Here is a 27851-nt window from a genome sequence, read left to right as displayed (position 1 = left end):
TATGACATACGTTCAACAAATGTTTCTTGAACTGAAAACTCAGACCTTCCTGGCTTCAGATTCCTCAGTTGTAAATAGCGAGTGCTGGGATGCCTGATTTCTTTCTTTTTTTTTTTTTTTTGACAGTCTCGCTGTGTCTCCACAAGCTGGAGCGCAGTGGCACAATCTCTGCTTACTGCAAGGTCCACCTCCTGGGTTCAAGCAGTTCTCTGCCCCAGCCTCGAGAGTAGCTGGGACTACAGGCTCCCGCCACCACGCCCGGCTAATTTTTGTATTTTTAGTAGAGACAGGATTTCACAGTGTTACCCAGGATGGTCTCAATCTCCTGACCTCGTGATCTGCCCACCTTAGCCTCCCAAAGTGCTGGGATTACAGGTGTGAACCACCGCACCCGGCTGAGATGCCTGATTTCTAAGGTCCTTCCAAGCTCTGGGAATTCTATAAGCACTGGGGTGGGGCTGATTAGTCCTGATCTCACCTCAGAAGATAAAATTTAATCCCTAACCAATATAAAAGAGAGAGTATGAAAAAGAAGACATTCACTATGATATTTAATGAGTATAGGTTGAACATATAAATGCCTCACATAATTCTATATAATTTAATCAAGAGGCAACATAGTGCAGAAATCAAGAGAACAAGAGAGACTTGAATAACTTTATTTTTTGACAAAATAGCATAGATAACATTTATTAGTACATAAATGCCAGAAAAAGACATCATGTTTTATGTCATCAGTCAAAATCCCTCAGTTAGCACCAGTTCTATGCAACCATATAGGTCCTTAAGACTCAGTTCGCCAGGCGCGGTGGCTCACGCCTGTAATCCCAGAACTTTGGGAGGCCGAAGTGGGCGGATCACGACGTCAGGAGTTCAAGACCAGTCTGGCCAAGATGGTGAAACCCCATCTCTACTAAATATACAAAAAAATTCACCAGGCATGCTGGCAAGTGCCTATAATCCTAGCTACTTGGGAGGCTGGGGCAGAGAATTGCTTGAACCCGGGAGGCAGAGGTTGCAGTGAGCAGAGATTGCACCATTGCACTCCAGCCTGGGAGACAAAGCGAGACTCTGTCTCAAAAAAAAAAAAAAAAAAAAAGACTCAGTTCTTGCTCTTGAGGCATCAGCAAATTAGGGAGATGAGACGTAACAACATACAAAGCTATAATACACCTTGAACTATTTTATTGGGTGCTAAGGTAAAGGGACAGGCCATTTCATGTTCAGGAACTGTGGCGTAACTAAAGGTTGAAGGGCCTACTTGTTTAAATACCTGCAACCCACTTGCAGCAGGCCAGGGTACCAGAGTAAAGGTTGAGAAGCTCACTGAAATAAAAGACTTCTCTGAGTGTACAAATATTGTAAAATGAATTCCATTAAAGTGTAAAGTTGGCACAGTAGGCTGGAATACTTCCCAGAGCTAAACTCTGTTTGCTTCTTCAAATGGTATCAAATGTAACTTAATTATTCTATTTAAGCTCTTTTAAGGGATTCATGCATGATATTCTCATTGCCATTCCACACCCTCTTGTACTTAATGTGAAACTTAAAAGTATATTTGAAATCAATAAACTATTACATTTCTTATTGATATTAAACACCTTAACATGAAAGAAATCCATAATTAGTATACATATAAAATTATAGGACAGTTTTTCTCTCGTCATTACAAAAACTTCTGTGACCTGGTTAGAATTTTTAAAATATAATTGCTAACATAATATATGTGTTCCATAAAAATGCCTAAGCTGGCCGGGCATGGTGGCTCATGCCTGTAATCCCAGCACTTTGAGAGGCCGAGGCAGGCAGATCATGAGGTCAGAAGTTTGAGACCAGCCTGGCCAACATGGTGAAACCCCACCTCTGCTAAAAATACAAAAATTGGCCAGGCACAGTGACTCACGCCTGTAATCCCAGCACTTTGGGCAGTCGAGGCGGGCGGATCACAAGGTCAGGAGATCGAGACCATCCTGGCTAACACTGTGAAACCCCATCTCTACTAAAAATACAAAAAATTAGCTGGGCATGGTGGCGGGCACCTGTAGTCCCAGCTACTTGGGAGGCTGAGGCAGGAGAATGAAGTGAACCCAGGAGGCAGAGCTTGCAGTGAGATGAGATGGCGCCACGGCACTCCAGCCTGTAGAGACAGAGCAAGACTGTCTCAAAAAACAGAACAAAACAAACTTAGCTGGGTGTGGTGGCGTGTGCCTGTAATCCCTGCTACTCAGGAGGCTGAGGGAGGAGAATTGCTTGAACCTGGGAAGCAGAGGTTGCAACGAACCGAGATCGTGCCATTGCACTCCAGCCTGGGCGACAGAGCAAGACTCTATCTTGGGAAGAAAAAAAATGCCTAAGGAAGTATTTTATAAGTCACTCCAGTTTTAGGTATGTTGTTCAAACCAGGATAATTGAAAAATATTTTTATATACTTGATACGGTTTGGCTGTGTCCCCACCCAAATCTCATCTTGAATTGTAATAATTCCTGTATGTCAAAGATGAGGCCAGGTGGAGATAATTGAATCACGGGGGCAGTTTTCCCCATACTGTTCTCATGGTAGTGAATAAGTCTCACAGGATCTGATAGTTTTGTAAAGGAGAGTTCCCTTGCACTTCTCCTTGCTGCTGCCGTGTGAAGAAGGACATGTTTACTTCTCCTTCCACCTTGATAGTAAATTTCCTAAGGCTTCCCCAGCCACGCTGAACTGTGAGTCAGTTAAACCTCTTTCCTTTATAAATTACCCAGTCTTAGGTATGTCTTTATTAGCAGCTTGAAAGCGGACTAATACAATACTCATAACAAAGTATTATGTTCTCTATCGTGTATGGTGTGCAGTGTGTGTCTATAAGATCACTTTGTCTTTATGACAGTATTTGTGGGATTGGTGTTATCCCCATGTGAATATTATTATCCCCATGTAATTGCTTAAGTATTTATAAATATCTGTTCTCTCCTACTTCTCTACTTAAACAAACTCTGTTATTTTGTTGTGAGTGGCCATGATCCCAGCTTAAAATGCTAGGTTTCTCAGACACCTTTGCAGCTTGGAGCGAGTATATGTGGTCATTCTGGTCAAAGAGATGTACATGAAAGTCACTAGATATAAAGTATATTAAAAGGAGAAGATAGCTAGTATGTAACCCTTAGGCCTATTGCTTTTTTCCTTTGTTCTCTATTTTTAAGAACACTGAAGCTGAGAAGTAACATGTTTAGCTTACATAAAGTGGTTTTAAACCCCAGTCAGCGTGGCTTCAGAGCCCTTATTTCAAACTCTCATGATCCAATGAAAGAATGAAATAAAGGGACCATCATGTTATACAGACATGTACCTTGTGAGGGTCTATTGGGTGTCCAAGACTTGTGCTGGGTTAGTTGTTATCATCAAAAGACCCTTTCTTCTACTTTTAAAATCTAGAATTACTGGTGCCTATTTGGTGGCTATAAAGAAATCAACTGTGTATCTGTGTGTGTGTGTGTGTGTGTGTGTGTGTATATAAAGTAATGGCATGAAAAGAAATTGTTTATCAATTCTCTTTAGAAGAATGAAACCCCCCCTAATTTTACCATTGTTTTGGAAAGAAAGAAGAAATATCAATAGTTTCTTTAAAATCATGTTTTATTAAATCCGTAAAAATGGCCTAACTTACACGAAAGTGAGTAAATTTTGGGTTAATCTGGACAGCTGGTTACATTTAAAAAAATAATGTCCTACAAAATTAAGCTTGATCAAGATCCAATTATTCACCAGTATTTCTCTAGAATACACTGATGGTAGAGTATATTCATAATACAAGTTTTAAAAACTTCCTTTTCTATCTCAGTGTCTTAACCTGTATCACAGTCGCTCATAATTTTCAATCTGTCTACTTCTTAAATCCCCAACATTCATCGTATAGATCTTTTTATCAGCTCTATATCCTGACTTTTTTTATTTCAAGATAGCGTATCACTCTGTCACCTAAGCTAGAGTGCAGTGACGTGATCCTGGCTCACTGCAGCCTTCGTCTCCTGAGTTCAAGCAATTCTCATGCCTTAGCCTCCCAAGTAGCTGAGATTAGAGGCATGCGCCACCACATTCGGCTAATTTTTGTAGTTTTAGTAAAGACAGGGTTTCACCATGTTGACCAGGCTGGTGTCGAACTCCTGACCTCAAGTGATATGCCTGCCTCAGTCTCCCAAAGTGCTGGGATTACTAGTGTGAGCTACCATTCCTGGTCCCGATTTTTTTTTTTTTTTTTTTTTTTTTTTTAAGATCTATTCTCCTTTGCTTTGTTCTGTAACTTGGTCTCCACCCTTTCCAATGCAGGCATAATTCAGACTTCCTCTCCAATGACCGCCATCTGTTCTTCCTGAGGTACCACACAAAGGCCAGGACTCCGAGGAAGGTAGAAGGCCTATCCTATGGGACAGACATTTCCTTTGGTCTGATGGGTATGGGGCCAGAGTATGTGGCTACTCAAGCATATTTATTTTAGTTAAAGTGAAAGCATGCATTCTTTTGTTATATTTTCTTAAATTTTTTTGAGATAGAGTCTTACTCTGTTGCCTAGGCTGGAGTACCGTGGTACACTCACAGTTCACTGCAGCCTCAATCTCCCTGGGCTCAGGTGATCCCCACACCTCAGTCTCCTGAGTCACTGGGACTCCTGAGTCACTGGGGATACATGTGCAAATCACCAGGCCTGGCTAATTTTTAAAATATTTTTTGTTGACTGTTGAAAATTACATATATATATGATCAAAAATATTCTGTAATTAGCTTTTCCACTTAATAAATACATTATGAACCTCTTTCTATAACACATTTATATTATTAATTTTAATAACTGTATATTATTTAATTATATGACTGTTTCAAAATATGTGTATCCCCTCCTATAAGGCTAAGTTTTTTCCATTATTTAACAAAATAATATCCACTAATGTTTTTATCTTTGTTGCCTCAGGCTCCCAGAAGTAGGACATTGAAATAAAAGTTATAGTCATTTTTTCACATGGAATTTTCCCTATAAAAATATAACCAGTTTTCAATCCCTATAACAATGTAGAAGAGGATTTTATCTAGTTGTTTGCCAAAGTGGCAAGACTAAAGATGGCCTCTCATTTCAATTTTCACTGATTTTTCTATTAGCTGTTACCTACCTTTGCTATTGAATTTTAAAAATAAGATTCTCACAAAAGCCTCAGTTAGTTGCTCTGCATTCCTGGTCCTTGTCTTTGTACCATACTTCCTAGAAATTGTATTAATACTATATGATTCTACCCCCACTACTCTGTATAGTAACAGGTTAGATTTCACATTGTTGGTTATTAAAAGGCTAATGAATGAATCTAGTCAAGTGTGATGTACTAAGAGATCACAAACTGAACTGAGTTCAAGCTTCAAACCCCGTGAAAGATTTTTTCTGCCAAAACGGAATCTGGAGGAGTGTTCCGCATTCCTCAGCTTGTTATGGTAACAGCACTGGCATGGCACTGGAAGTTAAAGAAACTTTGAACTGATAAAGCGGTTACCAAAATACTAAACAGTTAGCAGATGAAAATAATGCCATGGTGCCCTATTCCTGCGAACAGCTCTCATGCTGCAGCATGACATCCACATGATAATCATTGCACTGAATTATACAGAAGGGCACTTATACAAAAAAGAAGTCCACAACTCTCATGGTAGGAAATAGAACCCCTCAGCACAACATTCACAATAAGACAAAAAAGTTCTCATTGAATTGTTTTTGTTCCTTTGATTTACTTTGTGGATGATTCTCAAATCTCTATCTCATGTCATCATCTCCCCCATGAAATTCCAAATATGCCCTGAACATTCTCATCCTGTTGTTATCCTTTGGCCCTAATTCATCATGTCTGAAAACAAACCCATGATCCCTACCCTCCACCTCTGAATAGAGACTTCCCCAGACTTGTCTGTTTCTATTCAGGATTATTGTCCCACTTATTCTGGTTCAAAACCTCTTCATTTCTGCCATATTCAACCTGTTTTCTGTGTTCTTATGATATATTTTTGTTTGCTTGCCAATGTATTATTCTTTAGCCTTTCTCATTCATCCCAATGATCATTCATCCCAATGTTATCCCTAATAATATTGTTATTATAATCCTTTAACAACAACAAAAAAAGAAAAGTTCTTAAAACTGTTCTCCCTGCCCATAACGTATTTGCTGCTGATTCTTCTTCAGTTAATCTTAACTTCTTGAGTTGATTCTGCTTGGTTAATCTTAAACAAATTTATTATTGTATCCCCCTTTCTTAAAAAATGTGAAAATTATTGGTCCCCTTTCCTGCCAATGATAGTGCCTGCCAAATAGCAGAACCCATAGGCCTGACATTGAAAGTCTGTATGATCTACTGCCACATTAGTTTTCCCATGTGCATATCTACTACATGCCTACATATATATTCAACTTACCTGAAATACTATCCAAATCTTGAATGTTCTATGTTCTATCCAGCCTTTTATCTTTTAAATCTGCCAATAGCCTCCCCATAACCACAGATTCTTTTCATATTTTAAAGCTAAGCTTAAAAGCAATGTCATCTAAAATGATAGGTCTTATTGTTGGGGAACTTGGGGCTATCACAGCAAACTCCCTGGCAAGCATATTTAGTCACCTGCTGACTCTACCCTTCCCTAAAACTCAGGCATATCATACCTGCCTTTAAGCAAGAGGCATTTCCATCCTCATGTAAGCATTACTTATCAAATTTTAGGACCACAGGCCTATGCCATGGTACATCAGTCTTAGACTGGTATTCCTATCCTTGATGTTATTTTTCTGAGGGCAGTCAACAGAAAAAGGATTAGAACAGGTTATTTCTACATACATCTCCCATTTTAAGAAATAAAGATGAAGGCCGGGCGCAGTAGGTGGCTCACACCTGTAATCCCAGCACTTTGGGAGGCCAAGGTGGGCAGATCACGAGGTCAGGAGATCGAGACCATCCAGGCTAACACTGTGAAACCCCACCTCTACTAAAAATACAAAAAAATAGCTGGCATGGTGGCAGGCGCCTGTAGTCTCAGCTACTCAGGAGGCTGAGGCAGGAGAATTGCTTCAACTCAGGAGGCGGAAGTTGCAGTGAGCTGAGATCATCCCACTGAACTCCAGCTTGGGCGATAGAGCAAGACTCCATCAAAAAAGAAAGAAAGAAAGAGAGAGAGAGAGAGAGAGAGAGAGAGCAAGAAAAAAAGGAAGGAAGGAAGGAAGGAAGGAAGGAAGGAAGGAAGGAAGGAGAGGAAGAGGAGGAGAAGAAGGAAGGAAGGAAGGGGAAGAGGAGGAGGAGAAGAAGGAAGGAAGGAAGGAAGGAAGGAAGGAAGGAAGGAAGGAAGGAAAGAAGGAAAGAGAAACAATAGGGCCAGGTTCTTGCCTGTAATTCTAGCACTTTGGGAGGCCAGGACGGGAGGATCATTTGAGCTCCAGAGTTTGAGACTGTTGGCCTGCACAACATAGGGAGATCTTGTCTCTATAAAAACATTTAGGCTGGGCGCAGTGGCTCACTCCTGTAATCCCAGCACTTTGGGAGGCCAAGGCAGGTGGATCACCTGAGGTCAGGAGTTCGAGACCAGCTTTGCCAACATGGTGAAACCCCATCTCTACTAAATATACAAAAATTAGACGGGTGTGGTAGTGGGTGAGACTCCATCTCAGAAAAAAATTAAAATTAAAATAGTTGGGTGTGTTGGCATACATCTGTGGTCACAGCTACTCAGGAGACTGAGGTGAGAGGATTGCTTGAGCCTGGGAGATTGAGGCTGCAGTGAGCTGTGATTGTGCCATTGCACTCCAGCCTGGGAAACAGAGGGAGATCGCTGTCTCAACAACAACAAAAAAGGATGAGAACAATAGACACTGGGGACTACTAGAGGGGAGTGAATGTTGAAAAACTACATATTGGGTACTATGCTCACTACCTGTTTAATGGGATCATTTTTACACAAAACCTCAGTGACATGCCCTTCACCCATGAGCAAACCTGCACATATACGCCTTGAACCTGAAATGAAAGTTAAAAATAATTTCCTTCTTTATGTACAACCAGGGAAAGAACCAAATGATTTTTTAAAAGATGCTTTAAAAGATGTAATTACTTACCAGATAATCTGAAGGGTTAGAGTTCTAGAAATTCTAAGAGCAGTATGTAATCAGTAATGAAACATCTATATCTACAATCTAATGTTTCAAGATTACTCAAGCATCTACAATAAATAAATTATTATCAGGATATTTTATTTTTGGAAGAAAAAGACATTTTACAGCTAAGGTGTTTACTTTTTAATTCTAGAAAGCACTGTCATATTTAACTTGGGTACATATTCACCTAGCAATTCCACAGGAGAAAAGCCATTGAGGGAAACTGTATATTCAAGCAAGATTACCTAGCCACAGTTAACAAACTATACGACTTTCAATATTCCACACAAAAACTTAAGACTGAAAAAATGCAACTAAGACAGATATTTGCACTCAACATTAACATATCAATTAAGTAATTGACTAAAACATTTATGGACATCAAACTAGTATAGAGTAGTAAATACTTATGTGAATGGGACTCATACTGCAATCAATGTAATAAAACACTTAACTACAGTGTTGATGCAATAACAATTTGCCTATATTCTTTTGTAGTGTGCCTTTAGGGCCTGTACTTACGTTAGTAATCATCTTAGGAAGTTCAGTTGTCAGGATTCCACATGAAAAATTATATAGGCTTACAACTAATGTTAATAGTTGTCTTCATTCATGACTGGCAATGGAACAAATGGACTCTAGGTTTATGACACAGAGAATTTGGAGATGACATGAGGCAGGCAGATACCGTGTAAGCTTCCCTATTATCCTACAAGAGAATTAGGTAAACCCTGAATTATTCTTACACCAAAAGAACTTAAAAAATATTAACAGCAACGTATGTATAAGTAACACAACATTTGACATAATTTCTCAGTTTTAGAATGAGACCCCCAGATTCTGAGGGTTTAGCCACAAAATTATGGCTAACAGAGATGTTCTTGTCTTGAATAAGATGTCAAATAGCTCTCATGCTTTTGATAGAAAAGAAAAAGTCAGGCCGGGCGCGGTGGCTCACGCCTGTAATCCCAGCACTTTGGGAGGCCGAGGCGGGCGGATCACAAGGTCAGGAGATTGAGACCACGGTGAAACCCCGTCTCTACTAAAAATACAAAAAAAATTAGCCGGGCGCGGTGGCGGGCGCCTGTAGTCCCAGCTACTCAGGAGGCTGAGGCAGGAGAATGGCGTAAACCCAGGAGGCGGAGCTTGCAGTGAGCCTAGATCGCACCACTGCACTCCAGCCTGGGCGACAGAGCGAGACTCCGTCTCAAAAAAAAAAAAAAAAAAAAAAAAAAAAAGAAAAGAAAAAGTCCTATGGAAAGGCTTTAACTTTACCAAACCACACTGGAGTATCGAGTAACTCTGTGGTATATGTTCTCTAAAATCTTCCCCAATTTTCTTCAAGAAATACAGCTTTCTGAGGTTTATATAACAATGACCCAGGCAACTAGGTGCCTTGCAGCAGGCAGGGTTTATCTTTTAGGTAAATGTGATTTGAGGATTGCCCCTTCTTCCTACAAAGTGTATCATTCCCTTTTTTTTTTCAATATTGTCATTGAAGGTGCATGACTCATCACCCAATGGTTTCTTCTTTATAAATGCTGACATCATGTATACAAATATTTTACTAATTATGAAGTGAGTTTAGCAGATCTTTGGGACAATGTAAGAGACTATCACTATATTGCATTGAAAGACTTTTAAAATAAATATGTAGAAATAAAAACAAAGCTGCTATAGTTCTGTTCAAAACGATTTCCTTCTACCCTGTGTCTTAGATAAATATATCTCAGCCCCTGATGGAGGCTAGCTAGTTCTATTCCCCCTGAGAACAACAACCAAAAAAACCTGTAAAACCATCACACTAATCCAACAGTTTAAGATTTGATAACAGTTTTGTCAAAAGAAAATTTTAAAAGGTAGAAAACAACCTTGGGTAATACCCATATTTAGGCATTAACAGAAGCCAATTACTGGCAAATAAGACATAGAGAAAAGCAAAGCCACAGAAGTTGGAAAGAGAGCAATAAAAATTTACCATTACAAACCCGGAAATGAAGGTGCTGAATTCAAAAGTTATCAGAAATGTTGAAAATAAGCCATTAAAAAAGAACTACAAAGAAGGTCAGTGAGAGACCATAGATAATTTTCAATAAATTTCAGAAGAGTGGTGTGATGAAACCAGGTGTGTAAGCTTAAAAATGTTCTTGGTGCTGAGTAAATGAAAACAAATTTTGTAGACACAAATGTCACTAAGACATTGAGAGGCAATAGTAAGGTGAGATACAGGACAGTAGTTGAACAGATATAGGTTTCTTTTGTTTTCTTGTACTGTAGTTGTTTATTTAGATGCAGAGGAAAATGAGTCCATGGACAGTGTAAGCCTAAGGCTACAAGTGTGATAGAATATAATGGATGGCAAGGATATGGCAGTGAATGCGTTCGGGGGAATTACTCATCTTTAATTGCTACTTCCTACAATTTTTTGGCTCCGAACAGACATGAATTAAATGGTTTTTGAATTAATGACAAAAATAGGAGAGGTTAGACCAAAAAGGAAGAAACCCCTTCTGAAAACACCAAAAATGATGAAAGCATAGGTGAACTTATAAAAACACCTAGAGGTAAGAAGGGATATAGAATAATCAGGAATTCTAAAGTATGGAAGTTTGCAGCAAAGTAGGAGGCAGGCTATTTTGTGAGAATAATGGGGATAAGGATGGGAGACTGATGAGAGTTGAAAAATTTTTATATGAATGCAGTGAAGATCTAAAAAGTGTGCAAAAAACTCATTCTAAGAGGCACTGACTGTTTCACATGAAATACAAAACTTTCAGTCAATAAAACTGAGTAATACTTACATTTTTGACAAATCTTTATATCATTCTCAAATTTGCTTTGGTTTAGTCATTAATATTTTGTGCTAGTTATATTCTTTGAGAGAAATAATTCTATCATTTATGACTCCTTTACAGCTGCTAAATTGCTTCTGGGATTTAGAGGGATAATGCCCAATTGCTACTGTTCTTGTAGTAAAATATTTTTGTGCCACTAAAAAGCCAAGACAACTAATAAATAATTTCCCATGTGTAGACAATCTTACTTAGTCCTTTAACTTACATCACAATTTAAACCAAATGGAACAACATAATTCTATTTCTATGTCTAATTTTGGATCAGCTTTTAGGTGAATGGTAATAAGGTTCAATTTCCTATCTATCACCAGCACTAGATTGGACCTAACAATGACAGAGCAAAGCTATTAGCCTGTCCAGAATATCAGTTAAAGTAGGAAGCCTCTCATCATAATCCTTGCAGCAGCTGTCATTAAATTCCTGCTGCCAAGTGAAAGGCTGAAGCAGCTGGAAATGGAGAAGGGCAGCTAGAAAAACAACTAGGTTTTGATCAGAAATGTTTTCTTACTTTTGTCTACTGCCTTTTGACAAGGACTACTGCTGTGCTCACACAATTTTTAGACTATGAGTTGTTGACACTTTCTTCTCAAGTTTATTCTTTGATATTCTATGAATATGCAATGAAGAAGGGGACAGTGTATCTGACTTTGAGGACAGTAACATTCAGCTGTGAAGATAAAAGCTCTGTTAGTTCTTCTCCATCTGAATTTTGAACAACTAAATCACACCTGGCGGTAGTTTGAGACAGCAGGATGGAACTGATAGAGAATGGACTCTGGACAAAAGGGGAAGTGTGTTTTATTCCAGGCTCAACTCCTGTTTAAATATGTGATCTGAAGAAAGGTATTTAATCTGGTGTCTTAAATTAGTTCATCATCTTTCAAATTCAGGTAACACTAGTCACATCACATCGCAGGGTTCTTGGGAGAAGGATATAACACAAATCGCCTAACTCAGTATCTGGTATACCATAGGCACTTATTAAATGTAGGTCTCTACAATTCTTTCCTTTAATTCATATTTCAAGGAAGGAATCAGATTATGTTTGTTAAATATAGATTGTTCTGGATTCACTGGTGCATTTATTTTGTGATACAGAGTGTTTAAAGAGGAAAATGTTGGTTTTCCCTGAAGACTGACGAAATGTCCACCAAAAATCACTTATTCTACAATAATTAGGTTATTTCAAACTCTGCCAATCAACTTATTCTTTAAAAATCTTTCAAATTTCTCATATTCTTTTGGGAAAATAATATTCTCTTTTGACCCCAAGTTTTGTTCATCAAAAAACTAGTTTATATCTTGTGGTTGATATCCCAAAGAATTCTAACAATCAAAAACTGGCTTATGATAGAACTTACACGGATCCTCTTAAGGAGTCATGAGGCAAAACTCATGAATTTTGCCTTCTAAAAGAAGTGTTCTCGCAAAGTAAATGTTCTGATTTCATTTGATATGGAGAAAAAATGATCTTCAAATAATTGTTAATGACTTTAAATCTAGTGTGAGTATAAGATGAATTACTTTGGAAACTGTAAAATTCCATGAGATGAATTATAAGAAAAATATTTGTACTGAGTGTTGATAATATCAAAATGAATAAATATGTGTTCAATTTGGTTTTAATAGAGAATGGTATTCTTGTATAGGTAGTTTAAAAAGAATTACAAACATATTTTACAAATAGTTTTTATTTATTCTAAGGCCAGATGAGTGTTGGGGAAATGGAACTTTTATTTTTAAGTCACTGATACTGAATTCACTAACTTATTTTTTTAACCAAATTAAACTTATTTCCATAAAATCAGTTTGGTGTTAAAAATTACATTAATGGAAATTATTAAGTCATAATCTGTCAATAAAGATTCCAGTTTATTTTACCACTGATTATCTTCAAGAATAATGATGTTAAATTATTTCACTTGTATTAGCTTTTACTAATGACTAGCATGTTATGACGTTTAGGATGTTTTTTGAGTTATCTTTTTCAGTTCTAAAATTCCCACTTTTTCCCCTTGGTATCTTCTGTTTATTTGTGGAGACATTCTGATTTTCACATTTGATTCAATCTTCAGGATTTTAATATCCTCCTGAGAAAATAGACCTGATTATAAATGATTTACATAACTTTCTTAAACTTCTAATGAGTACTGGAATTGAATGTGTTTTTGTTAAACTTGGAGAATATGCCTAGTAATAAAAAATAGCAAAAATGCTTGTTGCAGCATTTTTGTGATCGTTGCTTTAAATTCCTCGTCAGATAATGCTAGCACCTTTTTTCATGTTGGTTTTGCATCTGCTGATCTATTGGACACTCAGGTGGAGGAATTCATCTAGGTGGACTGCCTTCTGTTACTAGCTTGGGCTTAGATAATCTTTTTCTGTTGGGTAAGGATTTTAAGGTACTCTGCTACCTTAAAACACTGAATTTCTAGTCTTGAGCTTTCTAGTCATTCTGTCTTCCTTATTACATGTTTCAAAATTCTCCTTTGTCTGCTTCTGGTGTTATTTTCAGGATTTATAGTTTTACTTTGCATGGGAGAACATACAGAAATGAATTTACACCATCTTTTCTCAACTGGCAACCCAATATTTGCTTTTATAAGTTAAAAACACTTTGCACAATTAACACAATATACAAATCCTTCTCTTTTTTTTTTAGTAAAGATAGGGTTTCACCATGTTGTCCAGGATGGTCTTGAACTCCAGACCTTGTGATGCACCTGCCTCGGCCTCCCAAAGTCCAAAGTGCTGGGATTACAGGTGTGAGCCACCATGCCCAGCCAATTTTTGTATTTTAGTAGAGACAGTGTTTCACCGTGTTGCCCAGTCTTGTCTTGAACTCCTGTACTCAGGCAATCCACCCGCCTTGGCCTCCCAAAGTGCTAGGATTATAGGCATGAGCCACCACACCCAGCTATACAAATCCTTCTTGATTGTTAATTTATTTCATCATCTAGATTTTTACTCAGAGTGAGATGGAACTGAAATCACGCTTGCTTAATATTTTTACAAGATAAATATAAAAATTCCGAGACTACTCAGGTAGAGAGGTTTAAAAATGCCTCAAACCTAACAAAAATCTACTTTTGTGTTTATGGAAAAAATCATCTAAAAACCAAAGCAAAAAAATTGAAATAGATTGGACTATTATTCCAAACCTGCATCTCATTTTTATTGCATAATCATTATGCATATTCCAGCATTCCTCCATTTCTGCCTTCTTGATTTATGCAGTTCAGTTCATGCATTTCAGAAAGCAAATTTTAAAGTAGGAAATTAAGGAGTGGTTTATGGTGTGACTGAATTAGAGAAGTTTTAGGAATGAGTTAAAGTTATTTTGAAAGTGAAAATGCATTTGTTCATTTTCTTGGAGGATTTGAGGTTTACAGCATAGACTTGATTTATTTACAAAGATTAAACAAATAAGTAATTATCTTTCTCTTCCACCTGCCTCCTTATCTTTGTAATCACTCTGTGTTTGGTAGAATTTGCCTTAAGAGTATGTTTTAGAAAGTTGACTTTTGTTCTACTAGCATATTGCAATATATTCATTTATAACCTTGTAACTTAATGCATATCAAATGTTTTAGGAATTCTTTCAGATCCTTTAAAAAATGAGACTATTTTACCCAAGAGAAAATCTTCAAGATTTTAGTACTCTCCTGGGTAAACAGACCTGATTATATATGATTTCAATAACTTGCTAAAATTTCTAACGAGTACTGGAATTGAATGTGTTTTTGTTAAACTTGGAGAATAGAATAATAGAAAATGGCAACAATACAAAACCCTATCTTTTTAGGTAAGCTGGGTAAACTTTTCCATCTGCTTATATTATAAACTAAATGTCCTATTTATTGTGATATACTTTAGGTATTCTAATTACAATTCATTATGTCAGAAATACAACAATGAGTCTTTTTAGCTAACCTTTGACTTTTGGCAAACTTTGGTGGAAAACAAAACAAAACAAACAAAAGCAGTTTTGCTTAATAAAATGCCCATTGGGCCGGGCACGGTGGCTAACGCCTGTAATCACAGCACTTTGGGAGGCTGAGGTGGGCGAATCACAATATCAGGAGTTCAAGACCAGCCTGGCCAACATAGTGAAACCACGTCTCTACTAAAAAATACAAAAATTATCCGGGTGTGGTGGTACACACCTGTAGTCCCAGCTACTCAGGAGGCTAAGGCAGGAGAATCACTTAAACCCAGGAGGTGGAGGTTGCAGTAAGCCGAGACTACGCCATTGCCCTCCAGCCTGGGTGAAAGACAAGACGCCATCTCAAAAAATAAATAAATAATAAAAAAATAAAATGTCTATTAATCCTGACATTCACCCATGAGAAAATACAGACAGAAGGCTGACACTTTTTTTGAAAAATATTTTAAGTCACAAATTGTGTTTAGACTACTGAATAGTTGCAATGAACCCTTACCTTTCAACTAGGGGGGAAAGGAAGTCCATCATTAAACAATCTGTTTGGTAATGCCATGTTTAACTATTCTCATTGTTTGATTTTAATTACATGTTTGTATCAGGAAATTGATTCATATCCTTTGAATGCCATCTAAAATTATACCCTTAAATCTAAGTGTGTTTGTCGTCATCAAACATTAAGTACCATATAGGAAAAAAAGAAAGGTGCCATTGCCATTGCTTTAAATAGCCTTTTCCTTTTGTATATGAAGTGTTTCAAATGAAAAAGTAAAGTCACCAGTCATAGTAGCAATCATAAAGTTTGTCCTGTCATGTTCATCACTGTATCAGGACTATTGCCAAACCTTGTATTGCAAATCTAACGTTAGATTGTTGAGAAAGAAATCACAACAGTTTTGATTTTGAGAAAATCAAATACTTAAAACACTTATTTTGCTTTGAGGGAAACACCTTATGTTTTCTATGTTATTAACTAGTCCCGATATAGATTAGAAATTTAATAGACATGTTTTTAACTTATTGAACAAATAATATATTCACATTGTTAAAAAATGCAAGATCTATTTGATTATTGCCATTTTAGCCAGTGGAACGAGACAAAGAACAGATGGCTAGAGCCAGAGATTCCCTCTTAAATTAGCAAGACAGAAGTTGCACACACCACCTTTTTTTTGTACCACAGTGGCAAGAGCTTAGTCCCATATCAACAACTACTATAAAGACTTAGGGACTTGTCTTTCCTGGGTGAGCAGCCATAGCTAGACACAATGCTATTACTGTGAAAGTAAAGAAGACCGACACTGATGGACATCTAGTAGTCTTCAACCATCAGAGAATGGTAATTCTTCAGAGTCTCTGGAGCCTCCATGACTCTCGCTATGACTCTAAAGTCCACACTCCTTATGTTACGTTGTAGAGCCTGGCTTCAAATCCAAAAGTGATGGCAAAACAACTATTTTGTTCTGTTATCTGTTATATACACATAATCTTTTTTCTCCATTGCCCTCCCCTAACAGAATTTAAAGAAAAAATTAAAGTAAGTATACTACTTGTGGAATACTGTATTTTCTTCCATTATAGGATTACTAAACATGTTACAGCAGACATGGATTTTAGCTCTAAAAAGCATAATGGGCTACTGAATTTGGAAATTACATTAACTTAGTAGTGCATCAAACCTACCTGGGCATATATCTCTGCAGTAACAATTCTGTAACCCTCCAGCCACTCTTGAAACTACTTCGTTGAGGTAGAGCCCACTCTATTTGTGAGACAGCCCATTCCACTGTTGGATAGCTCTGATTGGGATGTTCTTCCTTAATTCAACAAAACTCTTTCACATTAACCTTTACTCAGTGGCTTTAGTTTATGCTTTCTAGAGCTGCATTTTCCTATGTGGTTACCACTAGTCTATGTGGCTATATAAATGTAAATTTTAATTAATTAAGCTTAAATAAAATAATTCAGTTCTTCAGCCATACCAGCTACATTTCAAGTGCTCAAGAACCGTATGTGACTAGTAGCTACTAACCTGGATACTGTGGCAAACATTTTCATCATTGTATCGTTATTGCTCTATTGGTCTATACTATAGAGTGAAAGCTTAAATCTACTGCAGTTTTTATTAAGGGCCCTCTAACATCATAAGGCGTTGTCTTTTTTGTTGAAAGAACAACACTTTAAAAGTATTTATTGACATCTTACTATATTTCCTACTTCATTTTGAGAATCTAGGATAGATCCATAAACAAAAAGAGGACCCTTGCGCCTATGGAGCTTTCATTTTAGCAAAGAGAGATAGCTGAAAACAAGCAAATCAAACATAACAACAACCATAATCAGTAAGTGAAATGTGTAATTTTAAAATATTAATAAGTCCTGTGGAAACAAGAAATGCCAGGTGAAGGAATGGGGATGCAGAAAAAAGGATGGCTTGCAAGTTTAATAGAGTGCCCCGAGTAGGTTTCTTTGGAATGATATTTGAACAAGGGCTTGAAAGAGTGAGGGAGATGAGGCGTGTGACTGCGGAAGAGCGTTCCAGGTGTAAAGAACAACCTTATGCAAAGCGGCCACAGTGACCCGAGTAGAGTGAGCAAAGAGGGAGACTGTAGGAGCCAACAAGCGAAGAGGAGTGATGGAGGAAGGGTTATGTGCAGCTTTGCAGACATTTGCAAGGACTTTGTGGAGCTACCGTAGAGTTTTAAGAGAAGAGACATTTTGTGGCATATTTTTAAGAGATGAGCTCTGCTGCAATGGTGACAATAGACTTTCAGTAGGGGTTGGGGTACAAGGGTAAAATCTTGAAGTTATATTCAATATGTTGCATAATTTATAAAATTGTTTCCTGATCCCTTATCATCCTGAATTTCCATTGTATCTTCTACTTGGCATAATGCAGTTTATTAGTGTCCTCTTAAAATGTGTTTCCAAGAATAGAACATAATACACCAGATGATGCGACAGGAGAAGTACGAGAGACAATTAGGTCTCATAATCTGAATGCTATTTTTCTAATGCTACTGAATTTGTTATCAGTAGAAGTTTCCTAAATTATGTAATTTGTTATTTTGGAATGAAATACAGTAATATTTATTTTTCTAAATTTGGTTCTAGTTATTTGAGCTCAGTGTTTTATATTAGCCATTTCTTGTCTTATTTAAACTTTAGATATGATAAATATTATTTCCATGCTTTCACCCAAATTGTCAATATACTTTTCCTTTTTTTAATTTTTTTTTTGAGACAGAGTCTCACTCTGTCGCCCAGGCTGGAGTGCAGTGGCGCCATGTCCGCTCACTGCAAGCTCCGCCTCTCGGGTTTACGCCATTCTCCTGCCTCAGCCTCCCGTGTAGCTGGGACTACAGGCGCCCGCCACCGCGCCCGGCTAGTTTTTTGTATTTTTTAGTAGAGATGGGGTTTCACCATGTTAGCCAGGATGGTCTCGATCTCCTGACTTCGTGATCTGCCCATCTCGGCCTCCCAAAGTGCTGGGATTACAGGCTTGAGCCACCGCGCCCGGCCCCTTTTTTTTTTGAAACGTAGTCTCACTCTGTTGCCCAGGCTGGAGTGCAATGTCGTGATCTTGGCTCACTGCAACCTCTGCCTTCCGGGTTCAAGCGATTCTCCTGCCTCAGCCTCCCAACTAGCTGGCATTACAGGCATGTGACACCATGCCGAACTAATTTTGTTTTTTTAGTAGAGACGGGATTTCACCACGTTAGCCAGGCTGGTCTCGAACTCCTGACCTCAGGTGATCTGCCCGACTCGGCCTCCCAAAGTGCTGGGATTACAGGCATGAGCCACACAGCCATCAATATACCTTTTCATAAGGCAAGGACAGGGACAGTGCACTATAGTATTCCCTTGCCTGGAATTTCCATTAACCTGAAAAGAATATAAGTAATACTTATTTTTCCAAATTTATACTGAAGCATTAATTCTTATTGAATATAATTCAAACAGTTTTAAAATCACTAATATTACTATGAATAAAGTTCATAGAGAACTTTTGAAAACCATTAGCTGGGCACGGTGGCTCACGCCTGTAATCCCAGCACTTTGGGAGGCTGAGGCGGGCGGATCACGTGGTCAGGAGATCGAGACCAAGGTGAAACCCCATCTCTACTAAAAATACAAAAAATTAGCTGGGCGTGGTGGCGGTCACCTGTAGTCCCAGCTACTTGGGAAGCTGAAGCAGGAGAATGGTGTGAGCCTGGGAGGCGGAGCTTTCAGTGAGCTGAGATGGCACCACTGCACTCCAGCCTGGGCAACAGAGCAAGACTCATCTCAAAAAAAAAAAAAAAAAAAAAAAAAAGAGAAAGAAAAAAAAAGAGAGAAAAAACCATTAAGTAATCCCAACTTTATTTAATCTGCCCCCAACCGTTGCCTTTCTGACCATATCTCCATCGCTCTCCTCTTTCTCCCTCTGCTCTTGCCACTTAGGACTCTATCACGTCCCTCATACATACCAGGAATGTTCCCCACTAAGAGTTCCTGTATCTGAATCCTGTCCTGCTCTGTCCGATGCTGCTCCCATACTAGATACCTAAATGAATCATGCAAAAATTTACTTCAAATATTTCCTGAAATGTCATCCATAGAGAGGCCTTCTTGCTACCTTATATAATAATGCAACATGCCTCAATATTTCCTATCACCTTGCATACCTTATATTCTTCATATTAATATGAATTTTCTAATACAGTATAATGCTATTCTGCCTATTGTCTATCCCTCACCACTAGGTCATAAGAGTCGTGAAATAGTTCGTTGTTTGTTTTAATTTATTGCTACATTTCTAGTACCTAGAACTGTGCTTTGCACACAGTAGGTAATCAGTAAATAGTTGAATTAATAAATGAATAAATTATCCTACATGTTGGTATTATTCCCTTGAATTATTTGATTTGGTTGGTTACCTGTGGACATTTAAGAGGAAAAATCAGTGAAGACTATCATTAACATGTCATATAATTTCTGAATGGAGCCAAATAATCTACCTGGTTCCAAGAATTGCAATTAGCTTGTCACTACCAAAAGCCACCCTTGTCTACATAATTAATAGTAATCATGAATACAATGGAAGATATGCAAATCTTAATTTACCTATAGATTTTAACATTGTTTCCCAATAAACATTTTATCAGATATTAATAGAAATTGGAATTCACTCATTTGAGTACTTCTGTCTTTATTTCTCTGGTTAACTTAATTTATAATACTGAAGAACATGTAACCAGAGGCTGAAAACTATGAAAATTGAACATTGATTTGTTACATAATTTAAGTTCAACATTAAGAAAGACACACAAGAAAAGCAGTGAAGCAGTGTAATGTTCATTATTAATCTGCCTGGAGCTCTAGTGGTAAAGGTTCTGGTGATGGGCAAGGTCTATATTTGAGAATGAACAGGTTAATTGTAAGGACAAAATATTTCAGTAAATAAAAGCCAGGCAAGCTTTTAGATAGTGACGAGATTCTTTGGAGAATTATCATGTTACGTCCAAGAAAAAAATATATTTGGCCCACTCTTGAATTCCAAATAGAACATAAAGATGGTTTGGACAGAAAAAGCTGATTTGATAAAAATTATGCCTAAAGTTTAATCCTTCATCTTTTAAAGCTCAAACACTGAAAATTAAAAGCCATTGTTTTATCATTTCTGTAATCTTATGGCAAATGTAAAAGTTTCTCTTTCAAATCTGTTTTTACTGATGTTAGGTAGATATATCCTGCATCCATCTATCAGGAACACTTATATTCCATATTTTGCTAATCTAGAACGACAAATAGTTAGGTGTGTCCAAATCTTAGGAAGGTAAGCTAAAGGTTAAAATACTGGGCTGCAAATTATTTTAGTTCCTAGTTAGATCTTTGTTTGCATTTTGATAGCTTAAATATTTAGTTATGTCTTTTCTTTTTTCTTTTTTTTTTTTTTTTTTGAGTCAGAGTCCTGCTCTGTCACTCAGGCTGGAGTACAGTGGGCACGATCTCCACTCATTACAACCTCTGTCTCCCAGGTTCAAGTGATTCTCCTGCCTCAGCCTCCCGAGTAGCTGGGACCACAGGAGCATGCCACAACACCTGGCTAACTTTTGTATTTTTAGTAGAGATGGAGTTTCACTGTGTTAACCAGGATTGTCTTGTTCTCTTGACCTCATGATCTGTCCACCTTGTCCTCCCAAAGTGCTGGGATTACAGGCGTGAGCCACCGTGCCCAACCAATTATTTCATTTTCAACAGAGTGCTAAAGAGAATAACATGAATGAGCATGAAGAATCTGTGAATTTGATTACATATGCTTTCACATGCATGCTGTAGTTTTTAGTCATGTCAGTATAAGCAAAATATACTTTGAATAAACTAAAATGTGTTTTAATTTATAAATATAACCTTTTTGATCTATGTTACCATTAATAAGGATGTAACTTGTGTGTAACACATGTTCATGAATTGAGGATTAAATTAGAACAATGCATAGCTATTATTTTATACCTTCAAATAGACATTAATAGGATCCAAGTCAAAGTCTTTTAATTGATTGAAGTCATATGATTGAAATTGTATTTACAAAAGGAGCTCTTGAAAATGGTGATTATATTAAGATCCTATATCTGCATTACAGCAAGCTTTCAAATGCATTCTTCTATTCCACACAGGAATCTTTTTATATTTTATTTATTAAATTAGAAGTATATAGATCTAATTAATTGCATTCAGACATAGCTATCTACTATAAAACAAAGAAAAAATAAATTTCATCACACATCTGGATGTTTGATGTGAATAACATCTGAATATTTGAAAATAAATGGATGATTGAGTTTTTTCTTTTATGCAAATATTTTGGCATCACTTAAAACCAGTAGCATTCTGGGGCCGGGCACGGTGGCTCATGCTTGTAATCCCAGCACTTTGGGAGGCTGAGGTGGGCGAATCAGCTGAGGTTGGGAGTTTGAGACCAGCATGGAGAAACCCTGTCTCTACTAAAAACACAAAATTAGCTGGGCGTGGTGGTGCATGAGCTACTCGGGAGGTTGAAGCAGGAGAATCGCTTGAACCTGGGAGGCGGAGGTTGTGGTGAGCCAAGATTGCACCATTGCATTCCAGCCTGGGCAACAAGAGTGAAACTCCGTCTCAAATAAATAAATAAATAAATAAAACTAGTAGCATTCTGAATCCTACACAAACAGAACTCATTTATTTAAGATATAAATTATTATGTAGTCAGTTGGTGATTTATTTAAATACATAATATTTTGAGTATGAGTTTTGCTACCTATTACTGGAAGTTACTGAATAATAGATTGTACTTTCTCTGGCTTTCCAAGTCCTCACAACATATAAGAGCAAAATAGGGAGTTTATTTTATTTGGTTCTGAGACATATACCAAAGAAATCAGAAACCTCAGTGGGAAACCCCTGTATATCTTGATGCTCACCAATGTCATGAGAAAAGTGAAATTCAATTTCTAAACGCGGATTTTAAAAAATAGTTTTGAGTGGCCGGGCACGGTGGCTCACATCTGTTATCCCAGCACTTTGGGAGGCCGAGGCGGGTGGATCATGAGGTCAGGAGATTGAGACCATCCTGACTAAACTGGTGAAACCCTGTCTCTACTAAAAATACAAAAAAATTAGCCAGGCGTGGTGGCGGGCACCTGTAGTCCCAGCTACTCGGGAAGCTGAGGCAGGAGAATGGCGTGAACCCAGGAGGCGGAGCTTGCAGTGAGTGGAGATCACATCACGGCACTCCAACCTGGGCAACAGAGAGAGACTCTGTTTCAAAAAAATAAATAAATATAAATAAATAAATAAATAAATAAATAAATAAATAAATAAAGTTTTGAGTTAGAAAAACATGTGTTTCTATTCTAGCTTAAAGCAACTAAGATAGGACTTTCAATTAAATTTTACTTTAATGGAACATTCAAAGGAAGAAAGCAATCTGATTATTATAAACCACAAAAATCAACATAAAAATTTTGACAAAAATTATGAAAGGATATGTTGAAATAACACACTTATCTGTTTGAAACCGCATCCTTAGCAGATGTTCTGCTACATTTCAGGAGTTAAATAAACATTTGGGAAATGAAAGAGTAAGTAGGCTGGGTGCGGTGGCTCACACCTGTAATCCTAACACTTTGGGAGGCCGAGGCGAGCGAATCACAAGGTCAGGAGTTTGAGACCAATCTAGCCAACATGGTAAAACCTTGTCTCTATTAAAAATACATGCACATAGCCAGGTGCAGTTGCTCATGTCTGTAACCCCAGCACTTTGGGAGGCCAAGGCAGGTGGATCACGAGATCAGGAGATCGAGCCCATCCTGGCTAACATGGTGAAACCCTGTCTCTACTAAAAATACAAAAAATAAGTCAGGCATGGTGGTGGGTGCCTGTAGTCCCAGCTACTTGGGAGGCTGAGGCAGGAGAATGGTGTGAACCTGGGAGGCGGAGCTTGCAGTGAGCCGAGATCCTGTCCTTGCACTCCAGCCTGGGTGACAGAGCAAGACTCTGTCTCAAACACACACACACACACACACACTAGCTGGGCGTGGTGGCAGGTGCCTGTAATCCCAGCTACTTGAGAGGCTGAGACAGGGAATTGCTTGAACCCTAGAGGCAGAGGTTGCAGTGAGCCGATATCATGCCACTGCACTCCCAGACTGGGCAACAGAGTGTGACTCTGTCTCAAAAAAAAAAAAAAGTTAGTGAACAAAATTTTTTTTTTTTTTTTTTTTTTTTTTTGAGACGGAGTCTCTCTGCCGCCCAGGCTGGAGTGCAGTGGCCGGATCTCAGCTCACTGCAAGCTCCGCCTCCCGGGTTCACGCCATTCTCCTGCCTCAGCCTCCCGAGTAGCTGGGACTACAGGCGCCGCCACCTCGCCCGGCTAGTTTTTTGTATTTTTAAAGTAGAGACGGGGTTTCACCGTGTCAGCCAGGATGGTCTCGATCTCCTGACCTCGTGATCCGCCCGTCTCGGCCTCCCAAAGTGCTGGGATTACAGGCTTGAGCCACCGCGCCCGGCGTGAACAAAATTTAAAATAACTTGATCTGCTGTTTTTTTTTTTTGTGATTATCTTTCTAAAAGATCCTTTCCAAAAAAATAGCCACACCATGAAGTGTTAAAAATCCTAATCACAGAAATAACTCCATTTCTATTTCTGGATTTACTATAATTCTGAATACCAAAAAGTGTGAATTTTTCACATGAGCTCAGAAGAATAATGATCTATTACTTTTCAATAATTTAATACTTTAATGAATTAGTTTTTAAAAAACATTTGCTTCTAATTTGCTTTATTTTTATTAAAAAAAAAAACTTTCAAATTACGGGCCGGGCGTGGTGGCTCACGCCTGTGGTCCCAGCACTTTGGGAGGCCAAGGGGGTGGATCACAAGGTCTGCAGTTCTAGACCAGCCTGACCAATGTGGTGAAACCCCGTCTCTACTAAAAATATATATAAAAAAAATTAGCCGGGCGTGGTGGCAGGCGCTTGTAATCCCAGCAATTTAGGAGGCTGAGGCAGGAGAATCACTTGAAACCGGAAGGCAGAGGTTGCAGTGAGCCGAGATTGGGCCACTGCACTCTGCCCTGGGCAATAAGAGCAAAACTCCATCTCAAAACAAAACAAAACAAAACAACTTCCAAATTGCTTTTCAAAAAGATTGTATTTGTTTATATTCCCACAAGAAATGTACAAGAGTTCCAGTTGAGCCAAGGCCTCATCAATACATTGTTTTGTCAACGTATTTAGTTTTAGCCATTCTAGTGGGTGTGTAGAAGTATTTCACCATGTTTTTGATTTGCATTTCCTTAGTGATTAATGAAGTTGAGCATCTTTTCCTTTGCTTACTGACAAGTCACATTTTCTTTGGCTAAATGTCCATTCAAATCTTTTGCCTATATTTTAATTGAGTTGTCTGCTTTCTTGATACTATATTGGGTTGGAAGAGGTGTTTTTGATTTTGGTATTTTGTGTGTGTGTGTGTGTGTGTGTGTGTGTGTGCATTTGCATCCTGCCCCACCCCCAAAAATTCTATATATAAGTCCTTTATCATAACTACTTTAAAAATAGTTTTTGGCTGTGTGCAGTGGCTTACACCTGTAATCCCAATACTTTGGGAGGCTGAAGTGGGAGGATCACTTAAGTCCAGGAATTTGAGACCAGCCAGGGCAACACAGTGAGAGCCCTGCTTCTCGATGAAAAATAAAAATATAGCTGGACATGGTGGTGCATGCCTGTAGTCCCAGCTCAGGGTCTAAGGTAGGAGAATCACTTGAGCCCAAGAGGTTGAGGCTACAGTGAGCTGTGATGGCATCACTGCACTCCAGCCTGAGGGACAAAGGGAGACCCTGTCTCAGAAAAAATTAATGGATAAATTATTTTCTCTCATTCTGTGCATGTCATTTCATTTTTGTAAGGATGTCTTTTAAACATCATATGCTTTTAATTTTGACCAATGGTCAATTTATCAAATCTTATTTTACTTGGGACCTGTTACCCCTTTCTTCTTTTCTATTTGTTCCTTTTGAAATGGGAATATCTATCCTATGCCTGTCCTATCGTTGTATTTTGGAAGCACATAACTTGTTAGGTTCCACAGGCTCACAGCTAGAGGGAAATTTGTCACAAAACGAATCATACCTTAAGTTTCACCCATATCTAATTTAGATGATATTCAGATAAGACTGCTCTTCAGACTTTTGAGTTGATGATGGAACAAGTGGCAATAGAGAGCTTCCTGGCCCTTCCATCTTCATGGGAGGACACAGTGTTCAAGGTGCCATCTTGGAAGCAGAGATTAGGCTCTCACTAGACACTGAACTTACCAACATCTTGATCTTGGGCTTCTCAGCCTCCATAACTATGAGAAATAAATTTCTATTACTTATAAATTGCCCAGTTTCTGGTATTTTGTAATAGCAGTAGAAGAGTAACATAGTTATTCTGTGTTTCATATTACATCACATGAGGAACCATACAGTGTTTTTCCACCATCTTAGTCATGCTAACCAACATGGACCATATTCCCTTCATTGTAAACATCTCCATCAATTTTCTACATATTTGTTTTCCATTGAGAGTTAGTTCCTAAATCACTTATTTTACCTGGAGCTGTAAAATGACTTCTTTTTGTTTGTTTGTTTGAGACGGAGTTTAACTCTTGTTGCCCAGGCTGGAGTGCAATGATGCAATCTCAGCTCACCACAACCTCCTTCTCCCGGGCTCAAGCGATTCTCCTACCTCAGCCTCCCGAGTAGCTGGGATTACAGGCATATGCGACCATGCCCAGCTCATTTTGTATTTTTTAGTAGAGACGGGCTTTCTCTATGTTCGTCAGACTGGTTTCAAACTCCCAACCTCAGGCAATCTGCCTGCCTCAGCCTCCCAAAGTGCTGGGATTACAGGCAGGAGTCCCCAAGCCTGGTCTAAAATGACAATTTTAAAAAATGTAATTATACTTTGTTATCATTAGATCAAATATTATAATAAGTAATAACTTTCCCTCCCTCATCATCCAAAGCTATTTGGACAGTATGAATTATCAATCATAAGGAAAATTCAGAATAAATTATTGAATATCTCATTTTAGTTGCTGATTTAAGGAACAGGAGTTGGTGCTAAATTTCTTTCAGTGGTGTTCAATGAATTTCTTGATCCCTTCACAATTCCCCCACCACCAGCCCCACATTGTTCTCTCTCTCATCTCTACCTCTTTCAATCTCTTGTCACATAATAAACTCAGAACCCTATTTCAATATTTTATATAATTCCCTTAATCATTCTTTCTTATGTTTAAATTATTCTCCTATATCTGAAAAATGTGAGCTATTTATGTTGGTTTCTGTGTCCTTTTACATAAAATAACAGAGTTTGACAGATGCTTGATTATTGACTCACTGAAATTCTCCAGGTTCATTATATATTTTTTGTTACATGGCTAAAGTCCAGTATTCTTTGCAAAAGCTATAATTCCCTTTAATGAGGAATGGTATTTTAAGGCCATAATATAGATGAGTAGTGTCTATTCCTATTGGATTGCCATTGCTTCCAGGCATTTGCAATGAACAGAACTGAAAAATAATAATTGTTGTATAATTATATGTTGCAATGTAAATATCTTTGTGCTCATTTTTAGAATTTATTTTAATTGAGATTTTAATTGAGATAATCACATAATTAAATAACATTTAATAAATATATATGTAGAATCTCTGTTTCTGGTGAGAGAAAATGACTTGCCCAACCTAACCCATGCTCCAGTGGGACAGCAAAGATTTGATTTGGGGTTTTCTAATTCTCACGTAGATTATTTCCGCCCCAACTCTATATCCATAAGGAGTGAAATCATAACATATTAGTGATAAATGACTGTTTGGCATATTAGAATGTTCAGAATAAATGATAGAATGAATAAATATATAGAAGTTGACATAAAACATTTACTTTTAATTTAATGGAGGACTTAGAGAATTCATAACCTCTGTAAAATAAGTATTTGATTACATAATACCAAGTTATAAACACAGTTGAATAAGAAATGGAATTACTGAGTCAAAATTTTACTCTGTCTTGAGTGTGTAAGTCACTAATGAGTCAACAGTCTCCACAGCCATCAATATGCAAGCCATAATGGTGAATAAGTTGTTACATCTGAAACTATAATCTTCTCTCCCTGACTCTCCCGATTGTTGCTCTTTGTAGATTAGTGCTTTTGAGATTTAGAATGTCTACAATGATAACAAAACTTTTAATGTCTCTAAAATATGTAAAAAATTGTGACTAATTCCTCTTTTAGAGCATGAATACATGTATCCTTCATAATAAAATATAGTGATATGAAATTTTATATGCTAGACATATTTTAGTTTTAAAACTTTTACTTTACAATTTCAAAG

Source organism: Macaca thibetana, chromosome 3 (assembly GCF_024542745.1).
Source record: "Macaca thibetana thibetana isolate TM-01 chromosome 3, ASM2454274v1, whole genome shotgun sequence".
NCBI classification, from domain to species: Eukaryota; Metazoa; Chordata; class Mammalia; order Primates; family Cercopithecidae; genus Macaca; species Macaca thibetana.
The sequence above is the reverse complement of the archived record's forward strand: the minus strand, read 5'-3'. Positions refer to the sequence as shown.